The 12744-nt window shown below is 47.7% G+C and overlaps 1 protein-coding gene across 4 annotated transcripts in view; it reads right to left on the minus strand.

The window, feature by feature from the left end:
• SLC6A6 (solute carrier family 6 member 6) overlaps nt 1-6922 on the minus strand; it is a 58056-nt gene extending 51134 nt beyond the window's left edge. Inside the window, exons 1-2 of one of the 4 annotated variants that reach the window (XM_013130970.3) lie at nt 6657-6922; nt 2170-2205 (exon numbers count right to left, since the gene is read on the minus strand). The gene's annotated coding sequence lies outside the window, so the exon portion shown is untranslated. The remainder of the gene's footprint in view (nt 1-2169; nt 2206-6656) is intronic. The other 3 variants (XM_005142099.3, XM_031042830.2, XM_031042831.2) reach the window with 3 other exon arrangements.
• Between the last annotated feature and the right edge of the window lie 5822 nt (nt 6923-12744).

A 12744-nucleotide genomic window follows, 5' to 3' on the forward strand; every position in this document is an offset into this window, starting at 1 on the left:
GAAGCTCACACAGTTGAGGAAGCCAAGGGCAGCCAATGCACAGACAGGCACAGTGTTATTGAGTCAAAGTCTTAATATTTCATGCACAGAACCAGAAGAGAGAGGCTCTGATGCTCAAAGCTTGCCGTTAGCTGTTGAAAAGCCACAGCAGGTGATGGAAGGCTGCACCACAAATGGCCTCTGGACCACAAACTTTTCATTGCTCATTTGTTTCAGACTAGATGTATTGGACATAAGAAGCTCCCAATTACTTGTGATACTGAAATCTCCAAACAAAACCCTTCAGATTTGCACTGCATGCTTGTCTGCAGTTTCCAGACACTACAGAGTCAGTGCTGTAGGGTTCACCTCTTTGGGTTCTTCTCTATTTGGGAGCTTCTCCCTTTAAAAGGTAGTTTTGTTGCACTATTTGCCACTTAAATCTCTGGGAAGGATGTGCTTTTCAAGAGGTTTGAATTTCCTACACTAGAGTGAAATAATAATGAGCTGCTACTGGTTTAAACGGTTGTAACAAAAAACCTTCTGGGTTTTGTCCTTCTCTGTTACCTTTTAAAAATGATGATGTACCTTCTCAAAGATACAAACTCTTAACCTAGTCTCAGCTAGAATTCCAGCTACAGGGAAGGAGGATTCTTTAATCCTTTGTGGGGTAACCTTCATCTACTACTGGCTTTTTCTTTCTTTAGGGAAAGGCTATGTTGTGATATCCATAAAACCAGCCAAAGAGCACGTAGTGGTTTAAAGCTATTTTAAATAAGGTGTCTTACAACGTTTCTGCTAGCAACACAACTGGAATAAAGAGTGTTTTCAACAGATCCCTGACTAGCAACGGGCTTAATATCAACCCCACACTGATGCTTTGCAGGATGCAAAGTTCCCTGCCTTCCTCTAAGCCCACCCCTCGCTCAGGTGGAAGATGAAGGGAAGCACAGGGGAGAGGAAGAGCAGAACACGGTTGCCTACAGAACTACCATACAAGCCACAGAGATCATCTACCGGGGCGCCTTGCGCAAGCCACTTTCATCTAGAAGCTGAACTAACATTCCAGCTCAACAATAGCAAAAAAACATTTGTTACCACACGGCGTTTTTGCTACAGATTAACCAGCAGTTGCTACGCAAGCGGAATGGAGTGCTGCGATTCCGAGAGAGATGTTATTTATAACAGAATCAAATCAAATGTTGACTTATGGGCAATGAGCTCGTGGGCTGGCCATGCCACTGGATGTAGAACATGCTTGGAAGTTATGCAAAGCAGGCCCTGCATTGGGAACAATGCAGTCGTTTTCCTTGCTAAGCTCATTTTGCATTAAGGCAATGAGAGTCTTCATCTATGCAGCCCCTTAGAACATTCAATCAGATTTAGTTACTAGGAAGAAATACCCGAGCGGAGCTTCCTGCACTCCTCAGGAGTTTTCAGATCTGAGAAACTCAAGCCAACCAGGTCAATAGGTGGTGTGGAAAAATAAACCTGTTGTGTCTTTCTGATATGCGGCTTTCTTGGTCCCATGAAGAATAATGCACCAGCTCCTCCAGACCGGGCCATCAGTCTGGAGCCAAAGGCTTCCACAAAACATTTGCAACAGTATTCACCAATGGCTGGTGACATCTACTCTTCTTGTAATGGGCATCACCAGAGGTTGTAGACAAGGCATTAAATACCTATAGGCTATTTGAGGCCAAATACACAGATACACACTCTCTCTTACCCACCCACGCACACGCTACACATGCACGCAAATAGCTCTATAGGCAGGACTTGGATTTTGTAGGATCCAAGGCGGAGAAGCTGACTCTTGTCACAGGGTTTGGGAATCAAGGACTCTGGGGTGCTAAAACCAGCTTTAAATTACAGGTCTCCTTTGCTTTGGGCAAGCCACTTGAACATTATCCCTCCAGGATTTACACACCAACTTTATGGGCATGCTGCTTAAACGCCTGCAAAGTGCTTTGAAATTGTTTCTAAATCCTGCAGTGATAGGCACAGAAGAAGTGCACAGAGCGATTTAAGATAACAGTTGCTGAGCGTTATTACTGTGTAACTACAACCTATTTTTACACGCTCTATACTTAGTTTCTATCAACAGATGGCAAACGTTCAGTATTTGAATGTTTTAATGAGCTTTATGACCCTTTTGTAATTTCATAAGCAAGCATAAATAACACTTACATGAAGAAGAGTCTCTCCTGAATGGGTTTTCTCTTCCTGTTTGGGAAAAACAAAGAGAGAAAAAGGAAAAATGTATTTTAAAGGAAAAAGAAAATGGTTCCAGCAAGGTAAATTAGACATGTTCCAATGTCACCATGCACAGTGTTTTCTGAGTTTCATCAGTATGAACTCTTACTTGAAGAACATCAAGAGTGCAGCACCAGTGTCAAAACAAGAGACCATTTCTCATTTGTTCCATCCTATGCAAATCATCATAGGAAATTTGACTATATCCCTCTCAAGAGCAAGGAAATTATACCCCAGCAGTGAATTAAAATGTAAATATCCCATGATTCATTCTTTGCTTTGGGCACCCTGCTCTAGTGGAAGGTGTCCCTGCCCGTGGCAGGGGGTTGGAACTGGATGAGCTTTAAGGTCCCTTCCTACCCAAAACATTCGATGATTCTATGATCTGAAGCAAAAAAGGATGAACTTTAAACTACATTCCAGTTCACTGACAACCTCGTGGATTGATATATGGGTTGCTCTCCAACCTGTGGACAGCCTACTAACACCAACACCCTACAGCAGGGTGCTCCAGCTGTGTTTTGGCACAGTGTGACTGTATTTCCACACCAGCGTTGAAGCACTGACTGAATTCAAACCCAGGTCAGGGATGTGAAGGTGTTCTTCGAGGCTGTGACCATTCTGGGCAACAGAACAATGACAGGAAAGCCAGTAACTGCTGAAGTGCATGAGTCTTCCTAACAGCCCATGGGTTTTAACAGCCACTTGTCCTGCTGCCTCCCACCCAATGCTCCCTGGCAGGACGTGGATTTGATTCATGCTCCCCTTCCACTAACCAAGTTGGTAGGTTTGGTGAATGCTCTTGGGGCAGGGTTTAGGGTCAGCACCAAGTGGCTTTTTGCTGGTGTATTGTAGAATAACAGAATGGTTTGGGTTGGAAGGGATTAAAGCTTATCTGGTTCCAACTCCTTGCCATGGGCAGGGACACCTTCCACTAGAGCAGCTTGCTCCAAGCTCCGTCCAACCTGGCCTAGAATACAGTGATTAAAAAAGACGGAGACTGGTACAGATACAGAAGATGCTGCAGGACACCAGGCACAGCTTCAGAGTCAAACTGGCAGCACGGCAGCACTTCCAATGGTAGGTTTGGGGAACAAAAGGACAATGAAGTGTGGTGGTTCCGCTTAATTTCTACCACATCATCTTATATCAATATTAGCTACTCTGTAAGCAATTTAAAGGGTATTGCCTGGAGTTTACATGCCTTGGGATGATACTCAGCTAGCACAAATCAATTAAATCCATGGCATGACAACAGCTGAGGATTCAAGTAAATATGCACGTGTGGAAGAAATTCAACAGATATTAAATCACTGCATTTTCACCCTCACGCTTTGCTTCCCAAGGCCAAGGACCCACTCCCACAAGCAGCCCCCCCAGAGTGGCATGAGAATAAACTTCAGTTCTGTGTATGCAGTACTTAAAGAGGTCTGGACTCAGAATTACTTGAAAAAACATAACCCTGATTCATTCTGGTCACGTAAATTGAGTCAGTGATGAGAATTTGAAGGCACTAATCCTACTGGGTAATCTATTCAAAGCTGCACTTCTTAAATGATCTACAATTTATTAGTATGACCAATCACATAAGCATTACTTGCAAAAGGCTTGAACTACCATGGCTTTCCCATCCATTTTTATGTGTTGTAATATGGTTAAAATGAAAAGAAACAAAGCAGCGTAATCTCTTCAGAGTCATTTGCCAGCATGGTTAAAAGCCTGGGTAGGGCACTAGTGCAGGGACTCCCCTTACAGGTGGAACTGGCAGCATTGCCACTGGGGCAAAACTATGGGGCACTGGAAAACCTGGAAGGGGCAAAAGGAAAATAATAGGGGGGTTCTGCTAAATCTGGGATGCAGGGATGGAAATCCTGGGAGCATCACTGCCTGGGAAACACAATGTCAGCCTGCTGAAGGGCTTGTGCCGAGAGTCTCCTTGGAAAACACTCAGCCCACAGGACTTGGCTAGAAGCCACGAAGAAGTAGCTCCGTTTTGGTCAGGCAGAGTATTGATTTAAGGAAAACTCATTGAAGTATTTCCAATGATTTGCTGTAAGCCACGATCCTCACTGAGGCTTTACAATCAGGACTGTGCTCAAGCACCGGAGGGTTTCCAAGCACCATGCAGCAAGAGTGAGCCAAGCTAAAGGGTCTTCCTATGCTCCCAGGGCGATGCTGCCCCTCTTTTGATACAGCATTTCACACAGACTGAAGCTTCCTGCCACAGCCCCAACATTTCCCCTCCGACACTTCAGAAACCTCCCAGCAGCCCAAAATCTACCAACAGAGAGAAATGTGCCAAGGTTTGCTCAGTGAAATAAAATAACAATTGACAGCATTTGAAGCATTCCAGATTCCTACTGGATTCTAGTCCAAGATCCGTAAGCAAACAAACAAAGAATCACTCTCTCCCCCCCTCCCCAGCCCCGGATTTTGACCTGGCACCCCCCAACCTGCCACCACCCTCTCGGTACCTCCAAATATCACAGTGGCATCGCAAGCTCCTGCTTTCTGCACAGTGTGGTAGGGAATAACCCGCATGGGAGGCGCAGCAGGTTAATAAATTACAGGGAGAAGTGGCCTTGGCTTTGCTGCCAGCCACAGGCTGGGGTCAGGGTCCCAACCCACCCATGGGACAGCACCAGGATCCCATTGGGAGGACAAGGAGCTGGTCGCTCTCCTCAAATCAACCCAAACCATGAAAGAGGTGGGATGGAACAGAGGTGAAATGCAGGCAAATGAAGAGAAGAGAGAAAATCATAATATGCAAAGCAGAAAAGAGGCAGTTGAAGAGGAAACCCGAAGATGCTATCTCTGAAAGTGCCAAAAATAAAGTTTCCAGCGTCAGTTGAACCAGGGCAGCACAGACATCCTCCTGCCACACTCATGCTTCAGGCTCAGCTTACCCATGGCCAGGGCCACTGTCGCACTGCTGCTGCCCCACTGCTCACACGTTTTGCTTTAACCCCCCCCCCAACAACCTTCAGGGGACCCTCTGTAATGCTCAAAGACAGGCAACACCTCCTCTGCTCACCCCAATGCAGACCTGGAGGTAAACACCCGGTTGCCAAAACCCAACAGGGATCTCAGCGAAGCCCTCTGAATTCCGCAGCAGCAGGTTTTAACGGGCTGCTACCCTCCAACATAAAGCCATAAAACCTGAACTGGTAGCAACTGTCACGGAGCCCCGAATCACACCCCCAGTGCCATGTTCCCCTCCCTGTTTTGCTGGTGCAAACCTCGCAACATTTCGACATAGAAACAGTAATAGAGAAAAAACCCATGCAGTTACCAAAATAGCCCCATGAACGTAACCGGCTCCTCTGGGCACATTTTCTTAATGCCTTTCCCAATACGGTTACAAAAATGGGAACTAACCAAAAAACTCCATCTTTACACCTCGGCACCAGCCGTGCTGCGGGGTTGTGTTTGGCTGTGTTTATCTGGATCCTCTCCTCCTGCTTCTTGCTCACCGGGGCTTTCCTTTAACCGTGGCTCTTGTTAAAACAGCAGAAACCGGCTTTTACAACCCCTAAATACAAAGTTTTGCCACTCTGGGGGGAGCCCAGCTTGCCTTCTGGTTCTGAAATAACACACACGCTGCGCCTATGTGAAATGAATTCTCCCATGTTCTTATATGGAAGCCTTGCGAGTCCTCCCACAACCGCCGCCTGTTACAATATCAGGCAGAGATGGGCACTCGTTATCTAAAAGCCAGTACGTGAAATTTGGATCCAAATTACCCCAAGACGAAGCCAGAATTGCCACCCCTTGAGGAGCTCGCTCCCCTGCTCCGTGCTGCCTCTGCGGTTTTTATTTCTAAGCCCCGATCACAACTTTGATTTCAGCATGCCCCAAAAGCAGCAAAATCAAGGGAAAACGAAGGGAATAAAAAGGAACCAGAAGCGGTGTTACCCACCAGGTAGGCCCGTGAGCATCAGATGCAGCATTGCCGGGACCAGCCTCTTCCCTTGAGGTTAGCGCAAGGCAGGCAGAGAAAATACAGCGCGGAGGGGTGGGAAGGCGAGAGGAGAAGGGTAAAATGAGCCGGGGAGAGGAGCGGGTGATGTGCTGGAGGGGCCAACAAAGTTAACGCAAAGCGGGGTGTGGAAATATCCAGCGGGGTGGAAAACCCCCTCGGGGTAACGAGCCCGCTGGGGAGGGGGTGAAGGGAGAAGAATGGATAAATAAATACACGGAGGTAGAAGGGAAAGCGCGGCCGGGGCACCCCGAGCCGGCGCGGACAAAGGGAGGACGCGCTGCCGCCTAGGCTGCCACCCTCCAGTCCCAGCTCGGTTCGGTTCGGTTCAGCTCCGCCGGGTGCGGAGCGGCCGCTCTTTGTTCGCCGCGGATCGGATCCGAATCCGAATCCGGATCCGCACCAGCCCCAGCCCCAGCCCCAGCCCGGGAGGCGCCGGTACCTGCGTCCGGTGGCCGCGGTTCCTTGCGCGCCGCTAAGCCCCTGCGGCGCGTCCTGCGGAGCGGAGCGGTGCGGCTCGACTAGCAGCGTCGAGCAGGAGGAAACGGTAATTTATAAGCGCTTTCTTCCTGACCTCTCGTGTCTGTTGTCTAATGAGGGAGCTTTGAGCATCACCCATCCTGCTGAGTGGAAAAACACCGGCACGGCCTCTTCTTTGCTGGGGAGGGGGGAGCCTAAAGGAAGGGGTGTGGGGAAGGAGGGGCCATGCCGCAGACACGGCGGCGGAGCCCGGGCTGGCAGGCGGCCGTGGGGCGGCGGGGAGGGGCAGCTGCAGGGGAGGTGGGGGGGGGGGGGTGCCCGACCAACGTCCCCCTGCGGGGAGCGGAGCCCGGCCTCGTCCCGCGGCTGCCGGCCGGGGACCGGAGCGAGGGAAGGAGGGAGGGAAGGCGGACGGGCTGCCGGCCGCGGCGAGCCGGCTCTTTCGGTTTCACCCGTTTAAAACCGGGGTATTTTTGATCTCCACACAAAGAGCTCCCTTCCCGCACACAAAGCATCCCCCAGCGCTGGCACCGGCCCCGCGCTCTGCTCCTCCGCTGCCGCTTCGCCCCTTCGGGAGGGCGGTGGGAGCTCGGGTGCCAGAGCCGGAGTGGCTCCGCAGGGCTCTCCGGGCAGTTGGCCTCGGCAGCCGTCCCGGCTGGAGGAGGAAACCCATTGGGAGCGTGGCCTGGCAGGTGCTTGGGAGACCGGGATCTCCCTGCTCTGCTCTGCCTTCCCCCAGCCCTGCTCGTAGCTGAGAAGCAAAGTACGGCCGGGGCCGTCCGCAAGAGAACCCAGCAGGGCAGCGTTTTGTCCTGCCTTGGGTTTCACCACACTGAAAGCCGGTGCTTTTCTCCTGCAGACGAACGTGTATCTGCCTCAAATACATCTTTGCTCTCCTACCTGCATCTCCTCTAGTTCTGTTAATGGAAGGATACAGCATCATGGACACTCGCTAGGCGTTTTCATATCAGAAGATCTAGTGAGATGCTCTGTACTGCAAAATACCGTTTCGATCGTGGGGAGCAGCGTAGCTGGGAAAAGGAGATTTTGGGCAGAAGTCCCTTGCACTGGGAACAGTGGAAATGGACTGAAGAGGAGTGAATGGTCCTCACAGCCGTGCTCTTGCAGGCTTTCCTGGATACACCACAAACGACGGCAGCAGTCACTGAGCAACATACCTTTGGAGCCCAGCACCTGTGCATAGGCTGCTGATGGATTCAATTCCATCGCAGGAGTCTCCAGGGGGTTCTCTAGGGAGAGGCTGATTTCTTTGGCTGGTTGAGGTCAAAGCTGCACCCTTCAGAACCCTCCTCACTGGCAATGCCTGGTGCCAAACAGTGCCCTCGGGGCTTTTCCAGTATCTGAGCTGATTTGCCAAGTGAATAGGTTTTTCACTGACAAATAGATCCAGCTATAGGATATGTGCAGCTAGTGGATGACTTATCGCCCCTAAACTAACATGATGTAGTGCATGCTGCCACCTACGTCTCCTGATACAGGTTTCTGTACTGCACCTTCAATTCTTGGGCATCCTTTGCTGAAGGCACCCTGTGAGACTTCACAAGGGACCAAAAAACAGTAGGGGTTTTTAGGAAGGACCACGGGCTCTGGTACCCCCACAAGGGAATGAAGCCAACCATTTCTCACCAGCTCAGCATGAGGGTGCCTTCATGCAGATGAAGAACCAGCAGTCACATCAGTGAAATGTAAGTAGTGGCTGGAGCCTCATGTGTGCTGAGGATGCTGCCAGCACAGCTGTACCACTGACAGCAGTGGAATATTTTGCTCAAGTTCTCTAGAGGAATCAAAGCCTGTATTTTCTCTCTCTGGCTGTCTCTTGTTCTGTTGCTCCTCACTCATTAAAAGGAAATTCAGCCACACAAAGCACATGGTTTGTGTCTGTGTTGAAAAGAAAATAAATGTTTGGGTAAAAACCCAACAGCCAAAGCTGGTTTGAAGGCAGAGACATGTCAACAGTACCTGGAACTAAGTGGAATCATCATCATAATAATGATAATAATGGGTCCTTTTGTGTCCTGATGAGTACTGGGGGGAGCGATGCGTTAGCTGCAGCACTAGTGCCTCTGGCTCCCTTATGTAACCCAAATCACAAGTTAGAGCCCAAGTTACAAAGCACAAGCATGTGTGTAATAGTAACCATATAAATGGTGCCCAAAATGGCTATCCTTTTCCTGTAGGTCTGGCTTTAATCTATTAGTATTTTTACTTCTGCAATTGTATTGATTTCAATGGGCACTAGTGCCATTCATAGTGCAAACAAGCCTAACCCCTTAAAAATCCACCATGAAAGCATTAAGCCAAACTGAACTAAGGCCAAAATCACTTGGCTTACAGGTAGGTGTAGTTCAAATTACTGGTATATCAGATCTTGCCTGTATCCAGCACTAAGATTCTTCCCTGTGAGGGTGCTGAGGCGCTGGCACAGGTGCCCAGAGAAGCTGTGGCTGCCCCATCCCTGGCAGTGTTCAAGGCCAGGTTGGACACAGGGGCTTGGAGCAGCTGCTCCAGTGGAAGGGGTCCCTGCCCGTGGCAGGGGTTGGAGCTGGAGGAGCTTTAAGATCCCTTCCAACACAAACCAGTCTGACATCCTAAGATTCTATAAAAAGCAGAATATCATCTCCCTGTGCTACTTTGCAGCAGGTTTTTGCTGCCCAGCCCAAGGCATGAGGTAGCAATCACCTTCCTGAGCATTTTCCCTTTTCTCAGAGACTATTTTTGCCATTACCATGCTGAGCTGCTTTCTGGAGCTGTAAGGTGCTGGGTGCTGATACAATGAGTGCCTCTTGTCTCTGTTTAATCCAATAACATCTCTCCTCTTCTTAATCCACACGTCTGGGTCATAGGGTTTAAAAAAGACACTGGGCCAAATCCCCAGCTTGGCTACAAGGTGTGGAAATCTACTGGGAAGGCACAAAAAGTCAGGAGAGATTCACTGGATGTGCATCCTATAGAAGAGGTCTCAAGGGGCAGGGATGTGAGTGCCTCATTTCGCAGATGGATGTGTCTTCATAAAGGGTATAGCAGAGTTAGATCAGATTTCTGTCACATGAGGTGGAGGGAGGGATATACACCAGGATCTAAAATATGCTCACCAGCAAATCCTCATTCATGTTAAAATGGAAATGGATTTAATATTTCTTCATCATTTTCAGGAGAAAAACTTGTTTCTCTTCAATGCTGCTGAAGAGTGAAACCTCATGTTTATGGTGTTTTATGGACTCAAGACCAAGGAGGAGGTTTTGCAGGAATTAGGAAGATTTTACATATAAATGTTGAAATACAAAAAGCAAAACATATCCAGGCACAAAGTGCAGCAGAAAGTGAGGGGACAAGAGGACAGCACTGCCTGTAAAGAAGGGTATAAGCAAGAATGGCAAAAAGATGGTCTGAATGAGTCCACCGCATGAATGATGCTCCAAACACAGACTTCCTATACGAAGCTATATGGGAGCAACCTTCAGGGTTCCCCTGTAGAGCAAAGGATCCTGGGCTTGCAAAAGGGAGGCAGATTTTGTAAGGGATTTGCACGTCATACAGTGACCCTGGATTGCAGATTTTAAGCGTTACTAAATTGGGGAATAAAATTGTTGCTTTTGCTGTTACATACCAGGATATCCCTCTAATCCACGCAATCCACTAAGTTGCTGTGGGTTTAGTTTGTGTTTATTTTAGATGAAATTATGGCCTGGGCAGTTAATTTTTCTTTGTTTATCCATTTAACTCATGTAGAAGATGCCAACCAGAACTCAAACCATGACCTGTGGTTTTGGTACCCTCCCTATCGTGTGAACCTGCCACTGATAGAACCCCACACCAAGTTTAAAAGTCAATCACAAAGGCAACTCAAACCCACAGGTCTTCTTGGAAAATAGCCCCATTGGCATTAAGTTCTCTAATTTTACTGCTATGGGTGGGCTATTTTGCTTATATCTGGGACTGCCTAGCCATGATGAGATCACTTCCACCAGTCCTTGCCTTACATCAAGCTGATTAGGTATTAACTTGAGGCAATCAGCACATTTGAAAGGATGGAGCGGGTCCTTTCTGAACACCGAGTTTAGAAATGCCTGTTCCTCTACAGGGGGCTGGTTCCTTAGGTGAGGAGCAAACCCAGAGGACATAAACAGCCTGGAACCAAAGTGGTCACACAGGTTTTGGAAGAAGTGTCTCAAGTTGAGTGGCAATCGGCTACCTGGAAATAAAACCCCTCTCATGTATCCAAAGGTTTTCAGCGGGATTTTCAGGAGCTCCTGAGCAATCTAAAGTCCTTGAAAGGAAGGCACTATAGAATGAAAACCAGAAGTATTATTAAAGGATGGCTCCAAAGTGAAAGCCATAAAAATGAGCTAAAGCCCAACAACAGGTATCTGTCTCCTGTATGAACCGTATGGCTTGCATTTGTGAAGTCACTTCTAAACCAGTGGGGTTTTTCTTCACTGTTGCCATTGGGAGGAACAGTAAAAGATAAATAAATGAGGATAAAGTAATCTAATTAAAAACTAAACAACGTGCTTTCATCTTCCTTCCATATCCAGCCATTTGGGATTGAACTTACATGAAATAGATAAAAATTCAGTGAGGATTTTGAAGGACAACTGTTTCCCTTTAAGATTAATGATAAACACACTTGTGTGTTCAAGGGAGAATAGATGCAGTGTTACATAAGGGGATAAAGAAACAAAATCCTTTTTTTCCTTAAATTAAAAGAACCGGGATGTGTGTGGAATTTCGTCAATCACCCAAACTTCAGGAAACCCATCTTCTTTCACAACTGCATTCCTCACGCTGGGATTCATGGCTTCCCACTTTGAAACAGAACCACAGCAATTAAAAGACAGAAAAGATTTGTTTCTTTGCTTTGACCACACTTTGCCAATAGAGGATTGTGCCCTGAGGAAGATTCTGCAGCACTTGCCCTGGGCAGCAATCCGAACTGGTGCTCATCTTCTTCTTTACTATGGCATTAGTAAACCCAGTTATTGCACTTCCCAATTGGTTTTAATCTGCTTATCTCATACTAGATGTATGGTAACTTCTCTCTTTTAATCATTTTTTAGCCTGAACTATTACATAACAGCTCCTGTCAAATCTTATCAATGCCTGCCTAAATTTGCCCAAAATGGGACAAGAACAACAGGCAATGGAGTTCTTTAAAGTTGGCATTGTCCTTTGCTGGCTCATATATATATATCAGATACCATATACATAAATCATATATATATGATATACAGATGATGTTTGATACATATATGGCTCATATTCATATCAGATTATCACATATAGTCTGCAAAAAAACCCAACCAAAACCTCATTTTCTACCACATAACCTGCATTTTCCACTTCTGCATTTCATAAAAGTACTCACACCACAACTTCTGCATCAGAAGTTGATACATAAAGTTCCTCTTTTCCATGAATTCAGTTTTCCAAAAGAAGGCAAACGGAGGCTATTAATAACCAAGATACAAAGCCCTGAAAAGGCGGAGTCTGAATGTACTTGCTGCAAGAAAATAAAGTCATTTTGTTGGATCTAAATCTGGAATCATTATTTGACACAGTGCAGAACAGTTTGGGATTTGCATAGAGAGGCACTGCTGAGTTAAGGTAACAGTCCCCAGCCATGTTCCGAGCTGCACCCCCAGAGCATGAGCAGCAGGCAAGGAAGGGGATTCTCCCCTTCTGCTGTACTCTGGGGAGACCTCCCCTGCAGTCCTGATCCAGCTCTGGGGCAACAGCACAAGAGGGATGCGGAGGAGGCCATGGAGATGCTGTGAGGCTGGAACAGCTCTGCTCTGGAGCCAGGCTGAGAGAGCTGGGCTGGAGAAGAGAAGGTTCCTTAAGGGGAGACCTTAGAGCAGTGTTCAATGCCAGGCTGATGGGGCTTGGAGCACCCTGCTCCAGTGGAAGGTGTCCCTGCCCGTGGCAGGGGTTGGAGCTGGATGAGCTTTAATGTCCTTTCCAACTCAAACCACTCTGTGACTCCATGATATTTCGGCATGAAAGCAGCATGCATGTGTTTGGCTGAGCTA

The sequence above is a fragment of the Melopsittacus undulatus genome, chromosome 9 (assembly GCF_012275295.1).
Source record: "Melopsittacus undulatus isolate bMelUnd1 chromosome 9, bMelUnd1.mat.Z, whole genome shotgun sequence".
Classification (NCBI taxonomy): Eukaryota; Metazoa; Chordata; class Aves; order Psittaciformes; family Psittaculidae; genus Melopsittacus; species Melopsittacus undulatus.